The 15,594-nt window shown below is 35.8% G+C and overlaps 1 protein-coding gene across 1 annotated transcript in view; it reads right to left on the bottom strand.

The window, feature by feature from the left end:
- The window catches only part of LOC110450973, a 75,804-nt gene extending 61,217 nt beyond the window's left edge, over nt 1-14,587 (bottom strand). Inside the window, exon 1 of the mRNA XM_021498791.1 lies at nt 14,520-14,587. The gene's annotated coding sequence lies outside the window, so the exon portion shown is untranslated. The remainder of the gene's footprint in view (nt 1-14,519) is intronic.
- Nucleotides 14,588-15,594: the final 1,007 nt, after the last annotated feature.

The raw sequence follows: 15,594 nt of genomic DNA, 5'->3' as shown, positions 1-15,594 counted from the left end.
CCCCCCTGCAGTACACCTTAGCTGTAAGGAAATAATGGAATATTTGGTCAGGTATTACATCAAGAACGATCTCCCTTCTCAACAATCTACCCTAAAATCAGCCAAGCGTGACGATGTCATTGTGTGACTTTGTGAGCTTCTTTAGTCCAAATCACGCGGCGTGATCAAGCCAAGCCGGAGTTTTTCAAACAAATAATCTCAACGGATACTCTAAGTTCAGCCACATTAATTTTCCACGTTGGCATTTTGATTTCGCCATTGACTGAGATGCCACGCTTAACGTAAATTCAGAGGGGTAGAGCAATTGCGATGTTGATGGATGGTCATAGCCAAACTGCTGTCGCACGGCAGTTTGGTGTTGGCCCGTGTACAATTAACCGTCTCTGTACACGTTTCCGTGCTACTTGGTTAGTTTCCGATCGTCCCAGGAGCGATCGTCCGCGTGTAACGACCGCACGACAAGACAGGTCGATTCGATTGTCGCACTTGCGCAACAGATTCAAGACTGCTGTAGAGACTGTGTCACATACCTTAGGTACTCATGGCAGACCCATTAGTCCACAAACTGCCAGGAACCGCTTGCGTGCCAAGAGAATCATTGCGCGCCGACCTTATGTCGGGCCAACTCTGACACCACGGAGGCGGCAAGTGCGTCTTGACTGGATGCGCAGACACGGCCCGAATAGGTTTGGGATGCGTCGATGGAGGCGTGTGTTGTTCACCGACGAGTCTAGATTCTGTCTGTATCGCTCAGACGGAAGAAAGAGGGTATATCGCAGACGCGGTGAACGTTTCGCCGACGCAAGCGTGGTTGAACGCGATAGATTCGGTTGGGCTTCTGTAATGGTTTGGGGAGGCATCTCCCATGGAGTAAAATCTCCCTTAGTGGTCCTGGATCAAAATCTCAATGCCGTTCGATACAGAGACCAGATCCTCCAACCACATGTCCTTCCACTTCTCAGACGTCATAACCTAATTTTCCAGCAAGACAATGCTCGACCGCATGTTGCCAGAGTCTGTCGTGATTTTCTCACGGCAAACAACGTTCAGCCTCTGGAATGTCCCCCATATAGGTTCGAAATGTCTCCGATTGAGCACCTGTGGGATGAGTGGACAGGCGTATTAGGAAACGTCAAAAAAACCCAACTACACTGTAAACGCGCCCAGTTGATCGCAGCATTAACACAAGAATGGAACAACATTCCCTTAAGGCAAATATATGTTCTCATGAATTCAATGCATAGGAGAATCCGTGCAGGGATTCGTGCAAAAGGTGCCCACACCAGGTACTGAAGAGTCATTTTGTTTTTCGCCGTTATCCCACTTTAAGTAACTACTGATGACACGAGTGACGTCACACAGACTTTTCTTGTACAGTATTGTAAAGAGTAGACTTGTCCCTTCATATTGATATAAAATTTTGTACAAATTTCCCAAAATATCATAGGCTGTTGATTGCATAATGTAATTGTGCGTTTCTTTTTTTGTTCAGTATACATACATGCATACATACATACATACCCACGCACATACATACCCACGCACATACACACACGCAGACACGTTCGTATGGTGTACGCACATTAGTCATTAAATGTATACACTATACAATTTGACATTGAGATACATTATTCTTATACAGTTCATAATTTAGCATTGTGAGATGTAATACTTGTACAATATATAATTTTGCATTGTGAGATGTAATACTTGTACAGTATATAATTTTGCATTGTGAGATGTAATACTTGCACAGTATATAATTTTGCATTGTGAGATGTAATACTTGTACAATATATAATTTTGCATTGTGAGATGTAATACTTGTACAGTATATTATTTGGCATTGTGATTTGTTATAGGTATACAGTAAACAATTTGGCCTGAAAATATATTATTATTATACATTTTACAATTTTGAATTGTGAGATGTTATACTTATTCAGTATGCTATTTTTAATTGTGATACATTATGCTTATAGAGTATACAATTCGGCATTTTGATACATGATACTTGAACAGTACACAATTTGGCTTTGTGATATTTATGTTATAGTTATACAGTAAACAATTTGACATTGTGATACATTATAGGTATACAGTATAAAATTGGCGTTGTGATACATCATAGGTATATAGTACACAATTTGGTATTGTCATGTGTTATACTTGTACAAGTTTACAATTTGACATATAAACAGAGGAAAATAACAAAAATCGTTTTACTTTGTGAGAACTTGTTTGTTTTGTATGCGGATATGCACAAGTATATATACTGTTACACATACACATGTTTGCATACATATACTCGTATACAGAGCTGCTATACATGTTCACATATAATATACATGTATGCATATATACATGTAGACATGTACTATACACAACAAATACATACATATAACTACTCACAATCTAGGGAGATCAATGTTTTAGGGGTTGACACATCTCAACAGTGTGTACATTATGCCCTTTGTTGGTGTATATACACATTTATATTAGTAAGTTATCACTTAAACATCTATATGTACATTGTTATATTAATGTGTATAGACAACACAATATTTAATAAGTGTAATTCATAAGGATATATGGGTGACCAACTATTTAAGGTTCATTCAATTGGCTTTGGTTTTCAACTAAATGTTTTTGCACTTACATAAATAGGTTTTCCATTCATTCCAAGTTTTGTTGCATTTTTGGATTTGCATATTTTTTTGTGACAAGTCATTTCGTGTGTAAATGACTGAGTTAGGTATTCTTTCAATCCTATTATTGATAGATTTCATGTTTTCATTACAGAATGTGTAGTAATTAGTGCATGTAATGATGATATTAATTGGTTTTGTTTTACAGTATTAGTATTTTCTGTGACCCCAAATAGAATTGTACTTATATTAAGGTCAATATTTTTACCAAGTTTATTATGTATCCATCTTCTAAGATTTTCCCATGAGTGTTCGGTGTTGATTCAATTCCAAAATAAGTGTTCTATTTTTTCAGGGTGTGCTCTACAGAGTAAACAAATATCACAGTCTTTAATACCAACTGTTTTTAAGTATGAATTAGTGGTAATACTCCAGTTAAGGATTTTATATTAGAACCATTGAATTTTTGTTTCTTTTGTGGTTTGGAAGGGTAATTGATATATTAGGTTAAAATCCCCCGTTTCGGTGAAAGCGGGGGATAACAAGGATCAAAAGTCAAGGAATATTCTTTTCCCTTGTAAAATGCATTAAGTCAAATATTAGTCTGGTATTTTCACCTATATATCTACCACTCAGAAAACCTGTTTGAGTTTCTGATATTATTAAGTCAAGTACTTTTTTTCAATCTGTTGGCTATACATGCAGATGCTAGTCTGTATATTACATTTAATAGTGTTATAGGTCGCCAAGTCTTCAAATATTGTCTGGACTTTTCACCTTTAGGGATACATGTGATAAGTCCCTGTCTCTGAGTTATTGAAAATGTTTCCTTTTTATGTCCTTGATTAAATGAATTAAGTATAAAAAGTTTTAAATCTTGCCAAAAGCATTTGAAAAATTCTGCTGTGTAGCCATCAGACCCAGGTGATTTGTTATTTTTCATCTTTCTAGGGCTTTTAATAATTCAGATTCTGTAAGTTTTCCATCAATCAGAGACGTATACATTGCATATATTATTGATTGATTGATTGATAGCTTTTACGTCCGCTTCACTACCGCGTATTTCGGTTATCCAGCAGACACATATATTGTAATATATACGTCTCTGCTTCAAGGTATGTTGAGAATTTTCTATCATAGTAAATTGAAATATTTTAAGTATTCGTTTAAATTTATTTAAACAGTGGTTGTTCTAGATTTGTTAAAATCCATTCCCTATCTTATGTTAATCAGGGTTTCATGTCCACATACATAAAAAAACTGGATATATATCTTGAAAAGCATATTCTACAAATTCTAAACCAGAAAATGTTAGACAAATATTTTGTACCATGACGGTTAAAAAACTGTTAATGAAATGAAAATCAATGAAAAATAAGATATCCATGATTTAAATCGAAAGAAAATCCGGAATATTGGTAATAGATATCTACATATTCTACATCTTGTTTTACTTAATTACATTTCTAATGGTTTACAGTGTCCTAACATTAAAATCAATTAACATATTGTTCAAATCCTTAACCAGATGAGGAAAAAGGGAGACAACTGTTTTGTACCATGAATTGAACATGTCACAAGATTTTGGCTTAAAAACAACAAATAATTAGTGAAATGAAAGTGAATGAAAATGAGATATAAACTAAAAATTAAATCCAATATTTATGGGTATTATACATCTAAATACCTACACTTTGTTTACTTAATTAAATTCATAATGGTTTAGCGTATTTTAACATTAAAGAAAAAAGTCTAGCAGCAAGAGGCTTGATGTGTTTAAACTGTCATTTACGATAGTTTTTGTCATAGTAATATCGAGTATCACTTAGAATGCAACCAATGAGTCACTGAATCTGTACACCTCCAGTGAAGTAGTCTCCTTGTTGGATGTGACTACAAACTCCTGTTTGGTGGGATGGACAATTATCCTGTATGGACGTCTGATACTAGACAGACTGGGAACTTGTACTTTTCCCCGTGTCCCGTCAGGTGAAACAATGTAAACATTGACGGATTTATATCCACACACATACACATTGTTATCTTGGTCCAATCCGATACCACGAGGATCCCTCAGACCAGGGTCACTGTATCTGTAGTCTTCTACGTCGCTGTCTAGTCGTCTACACACGATGTCATCACCATCACTGTAGTAAAACGTTGACGTAGATATAGATGCGGCAATCTGTGTGATGTATCCACTCTCCTTCTGTATTGTGTCTTTAACTGTCCAATCCGATGACAGTACTCGCACACTATGATCAGTACAAACCAGGATGTTATCTCTGATAACTGCTGTTCCATAGGCGTAGCCTTTACAGTTGATTGTTTCGATTACGGTCAGGTGACCGTACCGTAGTATACATCTTATAAATCCACTGTTTGTAGTACTAACAAGTATCTCATCAGTATTCAGTCCACGCGTTACATCATATGGGTTTCCTTTTACTTTGTAATCTCTCTTGTAGCGATACTTGTCATCAAACAACACGAGTCGGTTGTTGCTGCAATCTGTGGCAAGTAATTCACCGTTATCAGTAAACATTCCTCCTGGCAACCAAGGCGTAGTTACTCCTGCCAGAGAACGACTGTCGACTGAGAGTACACACGATACGGAACCAGTCCAAACACCCACTGTTGCTGGTCCTTTGGTTGGAGATCCGACGAGGTCGGACGCTGAAGTAGAGTCGGCAAATGTTGTAGTTGAAGGTGTTGACATCAGAGTCCCAAGCAAGGAACCGATACGTGAATTCGCATTCTGTGAGGTCGATGATATATTCGATATCACGTCAACTTTCCCAATGGTTGTCATCTTCAGTATGTCGTCAATAACAGTTCCTATATTGAGTTTCAGGTCAAACGTGTTAGGCTGTCTCTTGGTGTTTTGATCCATACGACGGTAATGTCCTGATAACTGTTGTTTCGTTTTCTCTCTCATAACAAATCGCTGACGATCCGCACCTTCCTTGTCAAAACGAGTCATTAGAATATTGGAATTTTCTGCATTTTTTTGGAATTTCTTGACACATTCAATTCGAGCAGAAAGCTGTTGTCTGTGCACTTTTCACTGATCCGAGAGTTCAGACTGAAACGTTGTGTTGAGACCATCAAGCTTATCTTTGGCTTGCTGTATTTTTCGCGTCATCTCCACTGATACTTCATTTTCTTTGGTGTTAAGGAATGTCATCTCAGACTCATCGTCCTCTAACATCGTCGTTGCCTCGTCTTTGATAATCTGCCATGCTGTCTCGATTGGAGGTTGCCCAGTAAAGGTTGTCTTGATCACATCATCTATTGTTTTGATATGGTTGCAGTTTTTGTGTGAAATGACCACACATATACAACAACACATCGAGCTGTGATCAAGACAGTAAACCTCCAACGGATGTCCTTCGTGGTTAGGACAGTTTTCGTTTACCGTTGTATCACAAAATCCTCCATCTTTGCTGGGAACAAGTCGATGTTTTACTGTCATTTTGTTTCGGTCGTGAAAACTTCTGCACTCTTTACAGAGCATCTCAGTGCAGCCAGTGCACCAAACAACTGCAGGGTTGGATTCCCCAACCCTTCGACACGCCTCACAGTTCTGGTCATCTGACGACTTTGTTGTGCGGTTGATAAAGATATTATTTATCGGAAACGAGGTCCCCCATGTGTCTACATCCGTGTCGATGTCACGTGGGCTAGTTGGTTTGTCACAGACTGGACATGGAAAGTAGTGACGGTCCTCATCTGCAGTCCTGTGTTCTTTATCGATATATGCCGTCAGACACGGGCAGCAAAAACTGTGATTACACGGTAGCTCCCTCGGCTGGTTGTACGGCTTCATGCACAACAAACACTTGTATTCTGGTGTAGGGTAGGCTTCGGCCATGTTCGAAATTAATCGGGAAATTGCTGTAAAACATAAAAAGATCACACTTCAGATTTGAACAAGTACATCCAATATTCCAGATGTAAATATCAACGTGAATAATTTCGATCGGCTTAATGATTGGAATATTTTTATATAATTACAAATGTTACACCCCCTCTAGATCTCTAGATTAAGACAACGTGATATACCCTAGACCTCAAATGTCTATACTGTTGCTCTAACCGACTGAGCTACGACCACAAATATCTATACTGTTGCTCTAACCGACTGAGCTACGACCTCAAATGTCTTTACTGTTGCTCTAACCGACTGAGCTACGACCTCAAATGTCTTTAATGCTGCTCTAACCGACTGAGCTACTACCTCAAATGTCTATAATGTTGCTCTAACCGACTGCGCTACGACCTCAAATGTCTATACTGTTGTTCTAACCGACTGAGCTACGACCTCAAATGTCGATACTGTTGCTCTAACCGACAGAGCTACGATCTCAAATGTCTATACTGTTGTTCTAATTGACTGAGCTACGACCTCAAATGTCTATACTGTTGCTCTAACCGACTGAGCTACGACCTCAAATGTCTATAATGTTGTTCTAACCGACTGAGCTACGACCTCAAATGTCTATATTGTTGCTCTAACCGACAGAGCTGCGACCTCAAATGTCGATACTGTTGCTCTAACCGACTGAGCTACCTGGTCCACGGAATTGTCCTGTTATAGCTATATCCAATTTATTAAGGGGAAATAAATCTATATATAGAAAACCCTAATGTAGTGAATCGGTGGTACTTTAATCACAGGTGTGTTAAGAAGTACATGAATGTGAACATGGTAACCTAGTGTAGTAAATGATGTTAAATCAAACTTTACACCGTAAATTTTATCCTTATTTTTATTTTCATTTTTGTGATATCCTCTACTTTGATCTTGAAAGTTATGACCATGGAATTTTGTTTGTGCATGAAATGTAACACAATTCTATTTCATAATGGATAAAAGATAAAAAAGGAAAAAAAAGAAAAAAAAAACATTTAGTAGATAGGTCAACGGGATCATAAAATTGAAATGTTTTAATATCCTTGACCTTAGCCTTGAAAGTGACGACCTTGACATTTGAAAAGTAAAAGTAGCAGTTTAGATGGTGTGCTTCAAAATAATCCTGCGATCTTAATCTTGAAAGCTCTAACCATGAACTTTTGTTTGTACATGTAATGTCACGCAATTCTAATTCATTTTGTTAAATAAAAAGAATAAACGTTTAGTAGACAGGCTAACGGAATCCCAAAAGTCTTTCATATCATTGACCTTCACCTTGAAATTGACGACCTTGACATGCTGAAAGTAAATGTAACTTCTTTGCAGGCGTGCTTAAAAATGATGTACAGAAAATAATATTCGTTGAGGAGAAAGATCAACTTAATTCCATTATTTGGCATGTTTAAACTTCCCTGGCCGAAACCTTCCGAATTGAGGAATATTTCCATTATGAGAAACACCAATTTAACCAATATTACAAATTGTTTCGTCCTGTTAATGTCATATTGTAAACAGTAATGACTTCTAATGAGAAGCGCTTCTTTTTTTTTGTCAGGCTGTATTACCCCTCGGGACCATAATATATAAATACATATATACCATCCCTTGATCCCCGTAATTGATTAAAAATAATTTTCCCTATATGTTCATGAAACTCTCAACATGTAATTTAAATTAGCATAAAATGATTCCAGATAATTTGGTTTAACTTAAACACAGGTAATATTCACGTTAGATAACATGTTAATATGTAGTTCGGATAACGCATATCTCACTTGTCATTTTGTTGATACTGGTAAGATCTAGAAAAAATGAGTATTGCTACTTTTTAGTAAAATGGAAACAAGCCCAATCGAATGAGATAAAGTGAGGAAGGTTCTATTGGAGGTTACTCGTACAATGTTTTAATGTTATAAAGAATCGTAATTTTGATGTAAAATGAAAGTTTGATATTCCGGTAGGAGTGAGTGGAGTAGTGTCGAAGGATATTGAATTCCTTATACAAGCGCCTGTGATCAGACATATAAATTGAAGGTCATGGGATACAGCAAGCCATACTGATAATAGATCCAACTTTGTTCTAACTTAATTGTTTAACTTTGAAGCAGTGCCTACGCAATGAGAAATGTCGATTAATTTCTATCGAAGTTTTATGATGTAATATCGGGGGATACTTTAACTTTGTATCAGTCTTCCTAATACATGGCTATTTAAAAATCTTGATAACACTCTTTGTTTTAATAGATTTAATTTTGACGTTTAAATTGATGATGTTAATATGAAAACTTTAAAATGATAAATATCAATAATCCAATATCAAAAGTTCGCTATTAACCCCATAATATTACTTGTTAAAGTGATATTAAGCTTACTGTATAATTAATGGGTAGCACATTACCTGTTAAAGCTATATTAAGCTTACTATAGAATTAATGGTTAGCATATTACTGGGTAAAGTGATATTAAGCTTACTGTAGAATTAATGGGATGCACATTACTTGTTAAAGTGATATGAAGCTTACTGTAGAACTAATGGGGAAGCACATTACTTGTTGAAGTGATATTAAACTTACAGTAGAATTAATGGGGTAGCACATTACTTGTTAAAGTGATATTAAGCTTACTGTAGAATTAATGGGGTAGCACATTAATTGTAAAGGTGATATTAAGCTTACAGTAGAATTAAAGGGGTAGCACATTACTTGTTAAGTTGATATTAAGCTTACTGTAGAATTAATGGGGTAGCACATTACTGGTTTAAGTGATATTAAACTTACAGTAGAATTAATGGGGTAACACATAACTGGTTAAAGTGAAATTAAGCTTACTGTAGAATTAATGGGGTAGCACATTAATTGTAAAAGTGCTATTAAGCTTACAGTAGAATTAAAGGGGTAGCACATTACTTGTTAAGTGGATATTAAGCTTACTGTAGAATTAATGGGGTAGCACATTACTTGTTAAAGTGATATTAAGCTTACTGTATAATTAATGGGGAAGCACATTACTGGTTAAATTGATATTAAGCTTACTGTAGAATTAATGGGGAAGCACATTAATTGTAAAGGTGATATTAAGCTTACAGTAGAATTAAAGGGGTAGCTCATTACTTGTTAAGTTGATATTAAGCTTACTGTAGAAATAATGGGGTAGCACATTACTGGTTTAAGTGATATTAAACTTACAGTAGAATTAATGGGGTAACACATAACTGGTTAAAGTGAAATTAAGCTTACTGTAGAATTAATGGGGTAGTACATTACTTGTTAAAGTGATATTAAGCTTACTGTATAATTAATGGGGAAGCACATTACTGGTTAAATTGATATTAAGCTTACTGTAGAAAATAATGGGGAAGCACATTACTGGTTAAAGTGATATTAAGCTTACGGTAGAGTTAACGGGGTAGCACATTACCGTTGTGTGACCGCACAACGCACCAAAAACATTGTGCGCACACCGTGCATACATCGTTCACACACCGTCCGCACATCGTCCACACACGGTGTGCACAACTGTGCGATTTAACAATCGTTCGCCCCGTTGTATGCTTCTCTCCACACAACTGTGCGATAGGATACAATTTGTAGATCAATATCACGGAATGAAAAAAATACGGAAAGCTGGTATGCAATAATGAAAACTGTATGTATTACTGTAATTTCTCATCACAGTCATGAAGATTATGTACAGCTTTACAATACGTGTAACACAGCATTACACTGACCGTTAAATTGGGTTGGCTACAGGTAAATAACAATTTGATGAATGATCGGAGTTTTACCTGGCCTGTACCTGACACGTTTAGTATTTGTTATTTGCATTCGGTTTGCCTATAGCTCCCCTTCACCTTGGCTTTCACACCTCTGGCCCTACCCGACGAAATACGCAAGCGCCCCAAGCGGGGGAAAACTACGGTCCAGGTACATATACAAAGTGGCTATGTTTACCTGTATACGGGACAGTGTTGTAATTTCACATGTGTCGATTAAAGTCGTTTAAAAAATACCGAAAACACAATTTCTAATTTAAAGAAATTATAGACATATAGATAAGCTCATAGATGTAGGTAGAATATAGAAACATTCGTAAAAATCAGGTATATTTGTTTCAACACGAAACCGTATATATTGTTAAGGCATTCCTCAATTTACATTAACCACGATTGTTATCCCACATCGTTCCTCCATCGTGCACACAAATGTGCGCCAGCAATGATCGTCCAACTTTTTATCGTTCGCACATCGTGCACACATCGTGCGCACACCGCACATCGTGTAACGTTGTGCTATCCCACAACTGTACGTGTTAAAGTGATATTAAGCTTACTGTAGAATTAATGGGGTAGCACATTACTTGTTAAAGTGATATTAAGCTTAACGTAGAATACATGTTTTATCTCGGATGTCAAAATTATATCTTTGAGCTTAACTTTCAGCTTTTAATTTCATCTATTACTAATCAGTTCCATGCATTCTATTTCGGGCTTGTAACAAAATACAGCTCATACACAATATACACACGCATACATTTTTACGATTTGTTTTATTGTGTTTAACGTTTTCTTATTCATTCAAGATATTCTTTTGAATTGAAATATCTTTCATGTCTTGCTTTATCTCAAATTTGCATGTTGGGAATTCTGCTATTCTTATCTTAGTAAGAACAATAGATGACATCACAGTAATGTTTTTATGTATTTATGAATGTTGTCCAATTACCTATACGGCTAGAAAGTCTACCTGTAATCGACTATTGTGTGCGGTGAGGCATTGCGCAGTTCTTTCAATGGGCAGTTCATACACTTTAGTAATTTTACGGAGATGAAGTAACAGGATTTTCCTATACAAATATTCTTCGGATTATACTAGTGTTCAGACATGTATCATAAGTTCTGTTAGGGGGTTATTAAGTCAAATAACACCCTTAAAATCGATACTGAACAAATGTACCTCCTAAACTTTATGTAGTTGATAATTACTTGAAAACAGTAAGACATAAAGATGTCCTGAGTGCTATTTTTTCCCCTTTGAGAAAGCCGGTGATGAATATAGCTGAGACCGAAATAGAGCAATATCGGGGTCTTTAATGAGTAGTAAACGTACATGTACATGTACTACAGGTACTAGCCTCGTCTGTCAATACACCTATAATATAATCAAGGTCGCTAACCTGCCCCCTAATAAAATGACCCAACCTGCCCCCTAATAAAATGACCCAGTTCCAGACCAACTGAAGTCGACCATTTTCCGTTGTTTCATGAAGTCTACCGAAAATTATACTGCATGATGTATGGCAAATCAAACATCAAAATACAGAAAACATATATTCCTGTCGATCTAGACAGCTCCCAGCGTCATACTATGAACGGTTATGACAAAATCGCATGTTTTCTGGAACTGGGTCATTATATAAGGGAGATGGAGTTAGCGACCTTGCTTATATTATAGGCGGACAGAACAGCGTCATGTTTCGCACATAACACATGTTTGTCACATTAAATTTACACAATACACCGCAAACAAGTATTATAAGTATGATATTATCTAAGTCTAATAAGATATTTGTGTTCACAGTTGGATTTGAATGAAGAAGAAAACAGAGAAAAAAATAGGTTTAATAGCAACACGCACTATTACAATATCTGACTGGTTGAAATCGGGAAAGCTGTTAATAACACAAAAGCGAGTAAGGTGAACACGCTGTAAAGTGAAAGGGGAGTATGATCTATTATGTCAATTAAGGAAGGTTTATAGCAGACATACACTGAAAAATAGATCACAATATTGAAGTAAAATAGTAGCATACAAACTTGTTTATGGAGAAGACTTTCAAAACATAGGTAGACATTCGGATGGTAAAATAAAGGTCTTAATCACACAGGAAAATGAAATTCAAAAACTTCACAACCAGTGTCTATAAAAAAAATTAAGAAAAAACAATGTTGGCAGAAAAGAGCTGCTAAACTCCTGGTGCACTTCGCTTTTTAATTTAGGGCTAACAATATTGCCTCAGAGCAGTACAGGAGCATAGAGCCATCGAGTTGAGCCTTACTCTCAGCTGAACATTTTTGGTTGTAGAAGGTATGCTGTATTTAAAACCATCCAGAAAGAATTTATTATTGCTGACTAATTTCAAAACAAACCCGTGCTGATAAGCCGCATTACAATCTAACAAATGTCGAGATATAAGTACACGATCCTAAAGTAAATGTAAAAGTTATGATACATGTAAATTTGAAATATTATCACAATATATATGTATCAAATGCATACACAAAAACATACTTACATCAATTCTTTTTCTTATACTGCAATATATATCAACCTCTAATATTTAACGTTTCAATGACCTTATTTGTAACCGAAAAAGACCGTGCGAAAAATTGTATTTGCGGCCTATAAAGTATACACCACCAAAGTGTTGGTATGACGATGTTCCTGTCGGTGTGGATATTCTTAATCGATATGTAAGTATGGCGTATAGCAAGGAATCAAGATTTCACGGTTTTTGGACAAATCATAGTCTAGGAGCAACTGATGCCGCGAGACTGTTTCAAGCTGGCATGGATGAACAACTTATCATTTCAGGATTACAGCCGATCTACTGCCGCCAGAGATTATTTATGTGGTAACTAGCAATACTTACAGAAAGTCAGTGGCCTTAACGATCAGTTGCTCATAAACTAATTTAAAATATCAAAATGTTTAGATTGTAGTTAACGCCACCTAGATGGTATCAAACATTACCTGGATTGTGAGTTTGTTAACTTAAGTTCTATTTGTAGTGTGGAAATGTAATAGGAAACTGGAGTTTTGTAATTTACGTTCTTTAAAGGATAACTGCACACTTAGAAATGAACATCAACGTACATTGTTATTAAACGTTGGACAAAGTTGTTTTTTTATTCATTCAAGATAATATTTTGAAATGAACAAGGATATATTTATGTCTTGCTTGATTTTTAAATTCGTATGTTGGTAAATTCTTGTATTCTTACCTAAATAAGAACAGTAGATGACATCGCAGTCATGTTTTAAACTTCACATATTTATGAATGTTGTGAAATAACCTATACGGCTAGCAAGTCCACCTGTAATCGACTATATTTTATAGTGAGTCATTGCGCAGATAATTCAATGAGCGGTACAGGTAGTTACCGCGTATGTGTAGTAACATATAAACAGATCAATACGTCCCGGGATAGTCGACACGCATAACAATGGGCAACGACGTGCAATTACCCGGCTTACCTGGTCACAAGACAATGGAAAGTTTGTTAAATGTACACATTTATTTTTTTCAACTCTGAAAAACAAAGGAATAAAATATATAACTTAGGAAAGGTTGTGTGCGGCCAGCAATACGAGTCTATTGAGACAACTTGGTTTGGCTGTCTACATAACTTCCTATTTTTGTTTGGTAGATTCTGCCTGACTTACTATCTATATCGGGTATGTTCATACTCTCCACCCACTATCAAATTCTCCCCTTATACCAAACAACTACTGGGCGGTAGTCGGAAATGCAGAAGTGGCGGAGGATAATTAATTCTGAATACAAGTGCCTGTGATCAAACATGTTATTAGATTACCTATAGAAGGTCATGATGCAAACAGTGCTGGGAATCTTACATAGGCTAAGCTTAGTTGTTTAACTTTAAAACAATATGTTGGCAATTAGTAATATAGATTTATTGTCAGATATATTTTTGATAATATAATGGTCAGGTTATATACAGGTTTTAAGAAATAATATCACGGTACTTCCGCGTTGTGTCCCCCTACAATATATATGTCACTGCTATATCATGTCTTTACAACATTCTTTGTGTTTGGAGTCTGACATTAAACATTGAAATCAGTTATGTTTATCTAAATACTTGGCGAATACTTATATAGATAATATAATATAAAAGTTTTGTTATAAGCTACATAATATCGTCAAATGTTTACCTTGGTAACTGTTGGCGTTGTATGGCAGTTGGGTAGTGCCTGTTAGACATGATCCGGGTATTTCAGAGTCCAAAGACCACAACGGGAGATAACTCGGAAATAAATGGGTTAACTTTTTGATAGGAGATTTTCTTTTAAATTTAAATTTCGGTATCAAAGGTTATTTTGAAGGATACATTTCTGTTGTTCATTTTACTTGTTACTAAAAAATTAAGTTTGTTCGGTTTCGAATTTGTTAAAAAATATAGTTCTGGCACATTTGTGATGAAACATTTATATTAAATGTATGTGAAATGAGATGTAATCATTTTGAAAACTGGAAAAGAGTGCTCAAACTTTTGGTAATCCTGTAAATCTATATTATATCAGAAGAGCAGTCTAACAAATTCTGGGAACAAATTTTTTTCGTCCTCTTTCTGATAAAGCAATAATGAAAACGACACTATTGAACATATAGAAATTGGAATTTCAATTTTTAACGTAAGCTTTTTTCACGTTTTTTTTTTTTTTTTTATATAGATATCCGATAATGTGTAGGAAAACAAAGTAATGTAACATGCAAATTTCAAAATCGAAAAGTTTTCATTAAAACACGAGGTAAGTGGATAATATATAAAAGTTTTTAGTGTCTTCAATGTTTTGCTCAGAAGGGTATACATGATCAACGTGGTCGATGCAATTCCTGTTATACATGTATATAATAAACTCATCGTCGGAATATGTGAAAGTGAATTTGAAGGATTTTGCAAGAACATTTGACAAGTAGTGATAAGATTTTTTAATGAATTCAGCCTCACAAGGAAATAAAACGAAATCGGCGAGGAGAGGGTCAATAAATAGAGATTTAAGTATCAATGGTCTTGCATTGTGGGGGACTTTCAGGTTTAGATAACATATTTTATATCGCTGTTGATACCATGACTGGAGATACCTCATGGCTTTTACAGCTCTTTAATTGTGTATTTTTGGAAATTGTTTACACGACTGAATAAAATGCTTTTTGTACTTGAAAAATATAGTGAATATAAGTTTGTCGGCAGAATCGTGAGCGTAACCCCGGAGTATCGAGGATGAA

This window comes from Mizuhopecten yessoensis, unplaced genomic scaffold (assembly GCF_002113885.1).
Source record: "Mizuhopecten yessoensis strain PY_sf001 unplaced genomic scaffold, ASM211388v2 scaffold5575, whole genome shotgun sequence".
Classification (NCBI taxonomy): domain Eukaryota; kingdom Metazoa; phylum Mollusca; class Bivalvia; order Pectinida; family Pectinidae; genus Mizuhopecten; species Mizuhopecten yessoensis.
This window is presented reverse-complemented; position numbering and strand designations above follow the sequence as displayed.